The following is a 14,751-nucleotide window of genomic DNA, read 5'->3' as shown; positions in this document are numbered from 1 at the left end:
AGTCAAAGCCTCCATGAATTTTTAATCCTGGCTTTGATCATGGTTATGTTTTAAATGAGAAAAAGAAAAAAAGTGGGTTTCCCTAAAAAAATGTAAGGTAAAATTATAACTGTGTATAGAAAAGTAAGTGATGGTAGAAGAGAAAGTGGGAGAAGAAAAAAAAAAGACAAAAAAAAAAAAATAGAGAGAATAGGATATATACTACACACACACACACACACACACACACACACACACACACACACACACACACACACTATAATAACAATATATATTATCAGACAGACCTTATTGTAGGATCGACAAAAAAAATGACAAAAAACGTAGCGAACGCTGAGTTTCTATGACAACCCTATTAATTATACAGAAAATTGCTGATAACTAATGAAAAAATAAGAAAAGGATCACAATGAACCTCCATCAAAGCTGTAAAAAGTAATTATAGTCATTTCATTATTATATTAATATGCCTAATTGATTAGTCAGTTGAATTCAATGAGTTCAGTCTGCATTTAAACACAGGTATAATTAAGGCAAAGTTAATTGTAAGCATTGTTAGAAATAAAATAATAATAATAGAAAAAGTGCAGTTAATATTAAAGGTTTTAAGGTTACATTTTAACACTGGATGGGTTTTTTTTTTTTTTTTTAAATAAAAAAGTACCCGAATTAAAAGCTGTAATGGTTCCACTAAACAAGTATGATGGTACATGTGATGGTCATTTGAACTGATTTATGTTTTATAAAATAAATCATTTTACTGTAACTCTGCAGAAGTCCATGGAGATGTTTCACACAGTAAGGTCTATAAAAACACTGTTAAACTTGTCAAAGATGCTGTAGTAAGCTGAATAAAAATCACCGGCTGTATGCATTAGCTGCATTACATGATATGTAGGAAGTAGGAAGGTGTAAGTGAGACTATACGCAATCATACATGAAGGGAAACAAAGTATGTTTGTACAAGTGTTTCGAATTTAACTAAGGCATTCTAAGTGGTGACACATTCCAAGAATTGAACTGAAGTGAAGAGAAAACCAAAGTCTTTCACCCAAAAAGAACCAAAAAAACGACAACAACAAAGCAACCTTAGCTTTAATGTTCATGTTACATTTGTTTTAACTAAAAAAAAAAAAATATATATATATATATATATATATATATATATATATATATATATATATATATATATATATATATATACATATATATATATATATATATATATATATATATGTATATACAGAATGTGAAATATATTAAATGTTAAACATTTCAAAATATTTACAGATACTAACATCTAGGCAGGAATGTGTACGTGTTCCCCAAACGGTATTTAGTGTAGTGGCCTTTTCCTAAAGTTCTAAACAAAATCTGTTTTTCCTCAAAAGATGGGTCAGAAGATGCACTGTGCAACGAAAAGCCCTCTAAATACCATCCAAGGTGGAAATGATTATAGAGCAGGAAGTGGCCGTTTCAATTTCAAATGGATAGCATTACCTTTCCGCGTGCAGGGGGTGGAAAAAGCCCCTCCTCCACCACTGCCACGCAGAACAACCAACCTGACCTGAACCTCACTGCCTTCTCATTTACTCATCTGCAGTGGGGCAAAAGAGAAAGAAACAGACAGAGAACAAAAGATTTCTTCCTTCTTTTGTCCATCTGTCTTTGCTGGTGTGTTAGTGGTTAAAGAAAAAGTGGAGCGATCTGACACTGGTCTCACATCCAGAGAGCGCAGGGAGGGGAGCCGGCAGCTGGAAGTGTTCCGAGAAAGAGTAAGAAAACAAGAACAAAAGAAAGGAAAGTAACAAAAAGAGAGAGGAAAAAGAAAAAATCGAGAGAGAGCGAGAGAGAGAGAGAGAGAGAGAGAGAGAGAGAGAGAGTTTAAGTGGAGCCCCTATATCCAGCCCCTAGAAGGGGCTCATTACAGGCAGACAGGCATGCCATGCCTGCACAGGGTCACTGGGTTTAAACATAAAGTGGCCTTATGGAGTTATTACTGTAGCAGGCCTGAAAATCTAACACCCATCTGCTACAGAACATCCAGGCTTTACCTCAACATTCAGACTGCCACCCGGCCGCTCGCTGTTCAACATCACCCTTCAGGAATTTTTAAACACACCTTAAATGTGTAAGAGCTATTCTGAAGATTTACATGCCTATTATATATAACATTAAAATGTTTTACGGCATCAATGCCCATCAACGTACATTAAGATCAAAGAAAAATTATGTGCATTATGTTAAAAAAAAAAGATCACAATGACTCAAAGGCATTAACAGAACGGTATTTAACTATAGAGCAATTACTGATATATATAATACGTGTGTATAGCTCAGTCTTTATTTCTTTAGCATTTAGCAATCTTTAGAAAATGAACCTCTTATGGTATTTTCTATTATACTGCAGCTTCATGATTTACAGCTATTTAGTTCGTTTTCATATGCAGGATTGTCAATAAATATTCACTAAAACCAAGCATGATGCCATGTTGCCAGCAAAAACATGGTTAAATTTCGTGTATTCTTGTGTGTAAAATTTTCTGGCTGCTCTTAAAAACATTAGGCGGCACAAACGTTTGTCTAAAGCTCAGCAAGAGATGCCAAGGCATGAGTGGATTTAGAGTTTTGCAGCCCATCTCTCGACAAAAAAATTCAGACAAAATGTGAGGCAGACAGTCTCACACAACACACACACTCACACACACACACACACACACTCACACTCACACATATACAGCAGAGCTCAGCACTACAGTAAGTAGGCCAAAAGTAATGTAAGGACAGAATTTGGATAGAGCACAAAATGAACAAAATATAAAAAAAAAAAAAAAAGAAAGAAAGATAACGAGACAGACATACACCAACTGTGTGGGAGCAAACGCGAGACAGTAGGAAGGACGACTACTGATACAAAATAATAAAAAAAAGGAAAGAAAATGGGCCTGATGCTATTTTCTGTGCTGTCAGCTAGAGGGTAATCTGTAGAAGCTCTCCTCGGTAAGATGGCAGGCTAAGACCAGGCTAAGTCACTGAGCCATCTTTCGAACACTTACACAACCTCGCAGCATACCTGAAATAGAGAACACGATCCCACACAGCAGACAGAAGTGCCAGCAGGACAAGGATCCAGAAAAAGCTTAATTAAAAACAACTTTATTTGCAAGAAGAATATGAATTAAGAATGACTTTAATTATACAAGAGAGTTTGGGATATTAATGATAGAACAATACGAACATATTATGATAGGAAACTGTTTAATTCTATATCAAGTTGACAAATTCAGATTTTCCAGAACCTTTTTAGAATTTTCCAGAATCAATGACATAGTATTGCTAATGGGATTAAAACACTGCATTAGATAACTATATAACTTTTGTTTATATCCCCAAAGAAAATTTTTTTTTTCAGCCTTCAGTAATGTATGACGATATAGAAATGTCCGGTTTCTCTATATTTTCTGTTAATGTTACTTTTAATCAATTCTAAAAAAAAAGAAAAAAAAGAAAAGAAAATTGGAACCAGAAATATGAAAGTTGCATGAATGAAGAATGTTTCAATCTTCTTTTAAAGGGCTTCTGAGCGATTGACATTTCTATCTTAGAGAAAACATGACTAAAAGCTGATGCCAGCAAACCTTTAGCGCATTACATGCAGTTGGGTTATATATTATAGGCATGCATGGTATCTACAGTGTAGACTTTTCACGATCCAGTGTTAAGGGTTAAGGCCTCATGCAGACCTCATGATGTGTTAGACAAAATGATCTCATGTGTTAAACAAAATGATTACACTCAAAAGACTATTAAGACTATTATGTTCTGTGATGCCAAGCCATTTCTTCCTGTCCTCCTTCATCTTAAGACTGAAGATCGTAAGATATGAACCTTACACAGGTGAAACAAACAGCTGAGCCTTAACCAACACCATGGAATTGCCTCCATGATCTCCAGTGGTACTTTAATCCTGGGTTTAATATATAAGCATCCGAAGGTTGTATATCTAAAATCATGTCCATCTGAGGGAGCAGAGAATTGAACCATAAAATCACATCCTACAATAGAAAGACCTAAATGACTATGATCAACATGTTGCATATTTCAAATGTTTTGACAGCTTGGACAAAAAAATCGAGTGCTGCCAAATGTCAAAAAGCTGTGAAATTATTCCGAAATTTGGAAATAACACAATGTTGTGATATATTAGGAGAAGACAGGCAGATAGAAATCTGCAGAGATTATTGTACTGTATAATGTGAAATAATTAAAATGATTTACTGCACCACGACCAAACAATAAGATGTAAATAAGTTTCAGAAACAAGCAAGAGGCTGCCGTCTAGCAAACTACCAGTCTGAAAGGCGTTACGGGCCGTCGAGGTGCTTAAATAAGTGCAAGCATCAGAATTTCAGTGTTGCTTTGTGCCATACACACAAACACAGATGGACTCACACACAGACATGGAGTGAGAGACAGAGCTGCCAACACCCTTTTCTCACCATCTACAGACCTGGCTCCACTAACTGCTCCTGGCTGAGCGGCTGAGAGGCGATTGTCAGCCACTGTCATGCAAATCTTCCAGCCTGCAGTGACAGCAGCATCACTATAGTTACAGACTGACTGTCTTCAGAGAGAACACTGACAGTCTGCATATTAATGACAAATTAATCAGGCTAAAACAAATCTGGGGAGGCTAGATGTGAAACGAGGAACAGACTGAAAACCAGACTTTGCCTTTTTGTGTCATTACAGATTTTTTTTTATTTTTTTTTAAATGTAATTTACTGAACTTCACATTTCTATCACAACGCAAAACTAAATATAAAATTCCGGAGTCTGCTGTAAATAAAAATGCATACGTGCTACAAAAAAACGACCAGGTTCCTGAACTTTTACCGTAAAAAAAAAAAAAGACCCTTTCATTATCATCCCATACTATTTAAATGTTATTACTCATGAAATGAGGTACGATAATATTTTAGCTATTTATTAGAGCCATTAAATTTTTTATTCAGGAAATTTAGAGAGCCAGAATAAAGAAGGTCCAAGTTAATATTATTTGTACTTGTTTTTAAGTTATTGAAGTTTGGATTAAATCCATTCAATTCAAGTCAAACAAACACTAACTATCAACCTAATAATCAATATAAAATTTGATAATATACACTTATGATTTACAGCACTGTAACCATTAAAAAAGATAAATCAATAAAGCTCACACCAGCTGTTTCTCTCATATACAACATCCATTACTCCTTTATCTACATGTGCTGTTAATTCATAAACTACAACACCTTCAGATATAAGCACTCTCTACCATCATGTACACTCTCAAACCAGAAGGTATTTAATTAACGGCTTGCTAATGTAATGTTAGCAAACAGCACGCGTGGCTCAGGCAAGCAGTGACAACGCGTGTGGAAGCAATGTACAATTCGGCGAGCAGCGCCAGTGAGCCGAGCCAAAGAGCCGCATGGCGCTCACCCACATTCTCGTAGAAGACTTCCACTGTCTTCCCATAAAGCATCACGGCTCTGAAAGAAGTATACTGTGCTGCGTGAGGAGGCCTAAACGAGGGGAGAGGATGACAGAGCTGACCGATGTGTGCATTCCAGTGCTGGGCAGGACTCATGGCTGAGAGAGAAGCACTGGATATACGCCGATGACATTTCCCTCCTCGACTAATTAGTTTAGACCCACGCTGGTTAATCGGGTTTGGTGTGTAGGAGTCATGTTTAAGCTCCTCAAACCCAGCCTTAGATCTTAGGGGCCTTGTTTAGCGAGAGGGCAGCTGGGTCAGTGTGTGTGTGTGTGTGTGTGTGTGTGTGTGTGTGTGTGTGTGTGTGTGTGTGTGTGTGTGTGTGTGTGTGTGTGTGTGTGTGTGTGTGAGAGAGAGAGAGAGTTTCAGTTCTTTCATTCACACATGATTCATTTATTGAACACAGATAAGCACGATTCCTCCAATTACATAAATCTATAGTACAGTTGTTATAGCAGAGATACAACCTTACACTCACTAAAAGAACATTAGCAACATCATTTACTGCCCAAGTAATCAGTTTTGCAGGTCTAACCTTGATGAATGGCAAAAAATGTATCTCTCCACTTTATTTTGACATATTTGGATTAGATATGTGCCTAAACGTACCCGATCTTAAAATAGGTCTTACAGTAGAAGTCATGTCTAATTATGTTTGAAGCAAAAACTAATTACCTGTCTCCTTTCCCAGTTCAACAGAAGGAGAATATAAGGGTCAAGATCATTCTATGTTTATTTGTACCAGAACGCCAAGCTGAGAAAAATATTGTCAATCCTACCGCCATATTATTCAGGCTAATTTACAAAGGCTGAAATCTGATAGTGGGGAAGGTGATCAGGAAAACGTGATCATATCAAGAGAGCTGCAGACAATTTCATGGTATCTGTCCTATTATTTAGTGTCAATCAGCAAAAAGAAAGGATTATAGAAATGAGACAGGACCGATTATAGCATCAACAGTCTCAGTGTTGTGAGTAACAATAGATATCACATCATAATATCCCCAAAACCCTTATCTACTGCCTCCGCTGCAAGATTGAAAGAAACGCTGCAGGATTTGGGTTCAGAGCAACCACACGTACTTCAGCGCCATCTTGTCTCATTTCTACTACATTTCTCCCTGCACAGGAATTCAGAGAAAGCTCCAGATGACTGTTTGCATCAGAACAGGATCAATCTCTCATATCGCTCAGAATGAAAAACGATCCTAATAAACTAATGCCGTAACTTCTTATAAGACCTACATGGGTGCTGAGAAGCAGTATATTCGGTCATATGTGTTGTTTTTTTTGAGGCAGATAAAACTGGCAGTGCGATCTCTATTAAAGATTGGCAGGAAGGTGAGACCAGATCTGTGTCTAAATCAACTCTCTCTCTATAGGAAAATGTGTGTGTGTGTGTGTGTGTGTATGTGTGTATATGTGCACAGGTAAACTTGTGTGTATGTTTGTATATAAGAGGCAGCTTGGAGCTTCCCAGCCATGGGCGTTACCCACTGTGGATCTGTCTCATTCACTCCACCTGCACAGCATCCCTTACTGCAGCAGCCTTTGTTCTAAGCACCTGGCCGTGCCTGACTTCGTTGTTCCACCTTAAATGCTTGGGCCGGATCCTGTCCCTATGTCTGGTCCACCTTAAAACTAGCAGGGCCTCTCTGAGGCTGCCCCTGTGCCAAAGGAGTGCAGCGTGAGGAGCAAACAATAGAACTGCAGCTCAGATACCAAAGCACTGCAGAGACAGGGGCAAAGCCCATACTGAGACACACACACACACACACACACACACACACACACACACACACACACACACACACACACACACACACACACACACACACACACACACACACACACACAAAAGAAACTAAAATCCAAGGGAACAGAGACTTGGTCATTTTCATTAGAAAATCCAGAAAGCAATCTAAGCAGAGTGTACCAGACAAATCCTCTTACAATTGCAGCTACCTGGACAAGCGTCCAGACAAGGTTCCTCACCGCTGATGGACTGCATCATCCCTGTAAAATGGCAGCACGAAGTGGCTGCGTTATCATATACCATATCTTTTGGTTCTGTGCTGGTTAAAGGAGGGAGGCTGGCAGGTGAATGTGATGGCACTGTGCTCGTCATACATTAGGATGTAACTGCTGCCCACACCGCAATGCGCCTTTGCCCATGAAACCCTACACACATACACCCAGCTTTTTATTTTATATTCTTTTTTTTTTTTTTTACTTGTCACTCTATTCCATTAGGTGTGAGGTGCCATTTTAAAGAGCACTCAGTCAGCTATGACCTACACAAGAGGACATTCAGAGTCTGGGTAACATGGATCAGTACAAAGAAATCCACTATCACTAAGACTCCTTTGCTGATTGTTTATCGATACAGTATGTAAGCTATACTAGGAGTGCTCTATCAGTGCTATGCTGCTACTATGTTATATTCTCTGGAGTGGTATCATTTTGTGTTCCCGCTTAGGAGAAGCCAAAGCCGTCCTAATCCGTCTGAGGAGAGTGTCAGATTTTTCACAAAGCAAAAAAAAAGATCTTACAGTAAACTGCACAGCAATGCTACATACTAAAGCTATGCCATGCAGCAATGGAGCAGACACACACACACACACACACACACACACACACACACACACACACACACACACACACACACACACACACACACACACACACACACAGACACACACACACACACACACACACACACACACACACAGACACACACACAGACACACACAATCAGAAGGCTGTAGAGAGAGTGAGTTCAGGTCTTCAGAGCACAAGGTTGAGGATTCTCGCTGAGGTCAAACACAAGTGTACCGAGCCGTAAGCGTCACGCTCTCATCAGTACTTTGTGCTGCTCTCAAATCATTAGGCAAAGACAAGCCAGCTTAGAGAAGACAAAGACACTCATACAGTATGGCCTCACTAAAGAGAAACCATACATGACTGCTCATTTGGTCCTCGCGGTTGTGCATCGGAAAGGAATCCTCCTCTCATAACTCCTCTCACAATGAAGCCTCAGCTGATTCGAACCACAAATGTGTCACATGACCCCTGATGCCAGCATTCCATTATCCCTCCCCCTTCCAAAAAAAGCCATCTTTTCTTCATACCCCTGGCTAGCTTATATCCTTTTTTCCCCTTCACTGTGGATTCATGTCACTGTTGATTTGGCTTTAAAATGGCTTTGTCTCCCACAGTGCTAGGATGATGGAGTACCCCTCCCAGCTCCCAAGAGCCTAACCCGTGCACAGAAGAGCAAAACGTCACAAGTTAGGGTCTCAGGGATTGTGAGAGGCACACAGGCAATATCTGTGTCTGCTCTGGGAACGCAGCAAACCTGTAACGACATCAAAACAAAAGCATCATCCTTAAAGCGTACAGAAAGGGGGTCGAGCTGGCCGACATGAACACTGAAGAAAATGAAGCCCCCCCTTTTTTTTTCGTTAAAATCCCTAATTTAAAATAATAATGACAGCAGCATTAATAATCATCTAAAAAAATATAAAATTGCCCTTTTTATAGCATTATAGCATTCACCCCATCCCCCCACCCCCTCCTGTGACACACAACAAGTGCAACCTTCAGCCAGACACAACACTGACACCTCCCCCCTCCCCCAACTCTCTGTCTCTCTCTCTCTCTCTCTCTCTCTCTCGCTCTCTTTTGCCCCCGGCCCCGATGCCATTCTATACCACTTTGAAAAAATGTCCTCACAGGTAAACTTAGTCGCCCCATCAATAAGCTCCTCTTAAAGGCACTCACACACTTACAGGCATAATAACCCTGAAACTCTGGCGCCAAGTCATACTCCTGCCTCTTATACTCCGCTCTTGCATTAATTACTCTGAGCGACAGGCTAAAGCATTAGACACACATATTAAAGTAGCTCACAGTTTTGAAACAAAGGAGGTTAATTACATCAAACATACATCGAGTTTCTGAGCACATACGCTACCTGGCTACAGATGAAAATGAACGAAGCCACCACAAGCCGTTTTTTTAATTAACGTAATTACGGCACTATCAGATATTGAAGAGAGAAGGTAGGAAGGAAGGAATAAAGGAAGGATGGAAGGAAGGAAGGAAGGAAGGAAGAAAGGAAGGAAGGACAATTAAATATTTTGAGGAACTTACCCAGGTTTGGTGAAGGATAACGATATAGCTGACCGCTTTCTCCCGTAGCCTGCTGGACAAAAGAAAGACGGAGTGAGAGGAAGCGGGAAAACGAGCGTGAGACAGGAGGAGAAACAGAAAGAGAAATAGACATCTTAGATTTCAAATTTCTTCAGAGCAAGAGCGCTGATGAATATACATGCTTGATGGGAAGGGCGATAAAAGGAAGCGTGGAACGAGCGCCATAGTGCAGCCGAACAAACGAGATAACAGGTTGGCGATGCGATTGAAGCCCAGCTCCCATCCCACACTCCAAAGCAACGAGAAAAGCCAGGTGGGTCGATGACGATCACGGCACTGTCGGAAGCATGCAGACTGGAAAAAGCGTGCAGGGAGGAGGTGAGCTTGAGAGGAACTGTGACTGCCAGCCAACGGCCAGGGCCACAACACCAGCAAATCATACCAGTCTACTGGATCTCAGGAGGGGTGGGGGGGTTAGGGGGGTGAAAGCGCATGCAGCCAGCCACACACACACACACACACACACACACACACACACACACACACACACACACACACACACACACACACACACACACACTTTCACTTGGTCACTTTACCTCACTGGTCCAGAGTTGATTAGCTACAGCAGCTCCATGTAGGCGTATATCCCTGGTTTCAGAGCCAGTGAAAAAAATAAATAAAAAGGAAAGCGCAAATCTCCCTGACGAGAAAAGCTGCGGACGAGGCGACTGAAAAGAGGCACAGGCATCAGTGCACTGTGCTGCTTCTGCTCCACTCTCCACACCCCCTTCTTCTCTTTCATTCTCTGTATCTGTCTTACATTTCTCCCTCCCTTTCTCCCTCTCTCTCTCTCTCTCTCTCCTCTTACACACACACACACTCTCTCCCTCTCCCGCCGTGTGCACACTTTTCCTCTCATTCCATCTCTCTCCGAGCAAAATTGAAGGGGTGGGGGTGCAGGAGGAAAAGCATGACATCCCCCCAGTCCTGCATTTATAAATCCATGTTGAGTGGCAGGACGGAAAAAAAATTAGGGAAATAGAGACGGAGAAAACTAGTATCATCCATATATTTGCTCTCACAGCTGCAATTAGTTAAAGTCAGAGGCCCACCTCTATGCCATATCAACCCCAGAGCCAGATAGAGTTCGAAAGACAGAGAGGAAAAGAAAAGTAGGGGTTTGAAAAAGTCTTCCGTTTTGGACTTCTTTTTTTTCTTTTTTCATTTTTTTATTAATACAGCCACTCTCTTTAATTTCAACCTATATCTTGGGTATTAGTCAGAGTGTAGATTCCTGTTCTACATCTCATGCATATGCAGTCAAGCAGGTTTAAAATGAGAATAAATGAAAACGAGAAAGAGAAAAAAGAGACAGAGAAAGAAAGAAAGAGCTGGTCCTATAAACATAGCTACATGATGTGCTTGGCTTATAGAGGCTACATTTAATCTCCACTGGTTCCCCCAGGCTTGGGGTGAGAGAGGCGGGGGAGAAAGCTGCCAGGGATGATGGGGAAAAGGGACCAATATAAGGGGGAATGCCGACATACAGCAGCACACAGGCGCAAATCAGTGACACTGTATCTGAGGGGAAAAAAGGGGGAAGAAATTCCTACAGCACACTTCCTTCTTCCTTTTTGTCTTTTTTTTTGCACTGTCTCATCTTCCTTATCCTGTTTCAAATGCTCGGTTACTACGACGCCCTGCGTTTTGTGTCAGAGAACGACTCGTACAGTACATCCCCACTCGCTCTTCACCTTTACGACTCGGACGATTTCCCTTTTAAAATTTCTCCCTTTGCTGCAAGCTCAGCCCCCCTTTCTCGCCACTGCTATCCTCATTTATCACCCTCTCCTCGTCCAGATAGAGCCAGCCATCAGGCAGACGCTAATATTAGACCGCCTTTGACAGGGCCGGCAGCCATTGCACGCCTCTATGAAGCAGACACATGCACAGCACACACATGTGCATACCGTTGCAACTTAAAAAAAAAAAAAATGAAGCAAGGATGCTGCATCCTGTCTAAACACTGTGTACTGAAACAAAAGTGATAGCCATCGAAGAAGCACGCATGGGCTTGATTTAGTGCACACATCAGCGTGTGCGTGTGTGTGATTGTGTGTGTTGGTGGAGCTCGTTTTTACAAGTGGGGTAGACACCGAGCGTGTGTGTCAGGAAGTGATGTGAGAGACAGCTTTCATGTCAAACATCCACGAATGAGAGACAACAGCTGGTGTGTGAAGACATGAGGTCTGAGTTGCTGCCCGTTGTTCATGGAAGGAATACGAGAGAAAACAAAAACACTCTTCATCCTTTAAATACTTAAACATATGCATGACTCCTTAACTCTTTCGATTTCACCTGTACGTTTCAGGAAACGATGACATCACTATAAAAATGTTCAGTTGTACAAAGTGCCTATTAAAGTGTTCATGTATAAGAAAGAACATTATGTCTTCACTTGACTTCAACGTTCATCCTTAGAGAGCGCTTAGTCTGAGTAATTACAGCACTATTACATAGTATCAATTATAGTATTACTCATGGTAATGACACAGATTAAATAAAAATGAGCAGATTTCAATCAGTGATGTCAAGAGATATTCAGTAACTTCTGAGAGACTGGTAATCATTTTGTCAGCATCATTTGCCCTATAGACAATTTTTTACAGCATGGCATCATCTCAAATCTCATAATTATCATCTGCAAAGACATACGACTTACATTAACGTGGCATGACATGACATGACAGTAAGATCATTGCATCTGAAAAAAAAAGTGCCAGTGGAACCAGTAGACACTGGCAGAAAGAAAGAAAGAAAGAAAAAAAGAAAGAAAGAAAGAAAGAAAGAAAGAAAGAAAGAAAGAAAGAAAGCAAGCAGTACGGTCTGGGTGTGATTGTGGTTGATGCTAGTCAGCACACCAAGCAATACCTTTATAGGCACCTAAATGAAATACATACACTCAAGAATAAACAATTACACACAGACACACACTGATGATGTAACAATGTAACCTGTTCATAGAGGAAAAGAAAATAATTTAACATTATTATGGAACCAAGACAAATCGTCACAGAGTCCGCCCATCGCTGCTGGTTCAGAACGCATGGGTACGAGTGGGAGGTTGTAACGGTACACCACTGGAGGGCAGTCTATTGCTCTCTACCTGAGTCAGAAGCACATTTATCCTCAAGCAAGAAAGATGGAACTGACAATCGTTTCCAGTCTATAATTACTAACTAAATTTTACTATTAAAAAAAAGGATATTTCAGGAAATTGGCACAGTACGGCTTAGCGGCTTTTGTTTTTGTATCTTGAAGTAAAAAAAAGAAAGAAAAGAAATAGCAAATAATAGAAATAACATGACTTTGTTCGGGTAACATCACATAAGGGGGTGTGGTCAGGATCAAACAGGAAGTTGAACTAAAAAATAACGAGGTGTTGAAAATGGCTACTTTTTTTAACAGTTAATGTAAAAAAAAAGAAAAGAGAAGAAAAGAAATATAAATAAATAAATAAATAAATAATAATAATAATATTTATTTATTTATTTATTTGTTTATTTATTTATTTGCAAATAAAATTTTATTTAATTATTAAATATAAACTTGTACATATTTTTGTCATTCCATAGCAGTTAGTCATTTATGAGAGCACAGCACGATTCAGGTTAATTATGACAGTCTTACAAAAAGGAATCCCCATAAAGTCAAACATTATTTAGTTGTGTTTTCTACTGTGTAATTGAGATTGGATTTTGAAAAAGACTGCTCACGATACTGTATTAGAAGATAATATTGAAGGTTTTCTAAACCCAGCTCATGTAGTTATTGCTGTAAGAAGTTCATTTACATATACAGTTTTTTTTTTTCAAATTTTCTTACTGAAACTTCATTTAATCACGTCATGAATAAACATGCCATGACCCAGTGAAAATTTGTTCAAAACATTTCGATCGAACATTTAAATGATTACAAAACAGAAATTCAAAAATTTTGCATTATATATATATATATATATATATATATATATATATATATATATATATATATATATATATGTGCTAAATGTGAATTATGTTGCTCTTAAAGTAGAAGCAGTTACAGCTGGTGCTTGGCTGGCTTTATTTTAATCTTAATCTTTCCAATACTAACAATTGGTGTATTCATATCTGTATCTGTAACTAAAAAAGGTCAAATGACTTGAACCAAAGAAATTTTAGAAGAGAAACATTTTAGTGAGTAACCGAAAAACTTTTCTGGCATTAAAGGGTATGTCATTTAGTGCAAAAATATATATATATTTGCAAAAATGAATGTTAGCATATACATTAATACAAATTTGATCTGGTTAAAGATGGAATTTTTAAAGCAGATTTTCTCTGTTGAAGTTTGGAGAGTGAGTCATAAATGAGCCTGGGCAACATTTAGACTTTCACAAAGTATTTGACCATCACGTGCTATTCCTTTGTTCTAGACTCTGAGGTTCTGTAATCAAACACGTGTTTATACAATATTAGCAATCAACCACAAGCTTCCATGCCTCAGCTTATGCATCTTTTTAAGCTTAACACACCCTATTTACAGTCATTACAAACGTGATCCAGGGGAATTCTTATCCCCTTCTATGAATACGATTTCTCCCACACTGACAAATTAACTCTATCTTTACCTCTTCAGTCTTCACAGATGACTGAACTGAGACCAGGACCACCAGAGACCAGAAGGTACCAGCGACAGTCTAATAAGGATTTATATGAAGCTGTTATTTAAAGAAAACAAACCCCAGCTTATTCTGAACCCGATATTTTAACCATGAATTGTAAATGGACTGATAACACAATATACGACTGATATAAACGATATTTATCGATGCGTAATGCTTTCCAGCTATTTACTTTAGATAAATATACCATGCCATCTAAACTCTTTGTACTGAAACAACACCGGGGAGTCGTCTCAGGTTGCTTGCTCTGTAGTCTCCAATCACATCAATCTTTATAGGAGAGGACTCGGCTGGTGTTCGGTTTAAAAAAAAAGAAGGGTATTGTTAT

Source organism: Tachysurus fulvidraco, chromosome 11 (genome assembly GCF_022655615.1).
Source record: "Tachysurus fulvidraco isolate hzauxx_2018 chromosome 11, HZAU_PFXX_2.0, whole genome shotgun sequence".
In the NCBI taxonomy this organism is placed as follows: Eukaryota; Metazoa; Chordata; class Actinopteri; order Siluriformes; family Bagridae; genus Tachysurus; species Tachysurus fulvidraco.
This window is presented reverse-complemented; position numbering follows the sequence as displayed.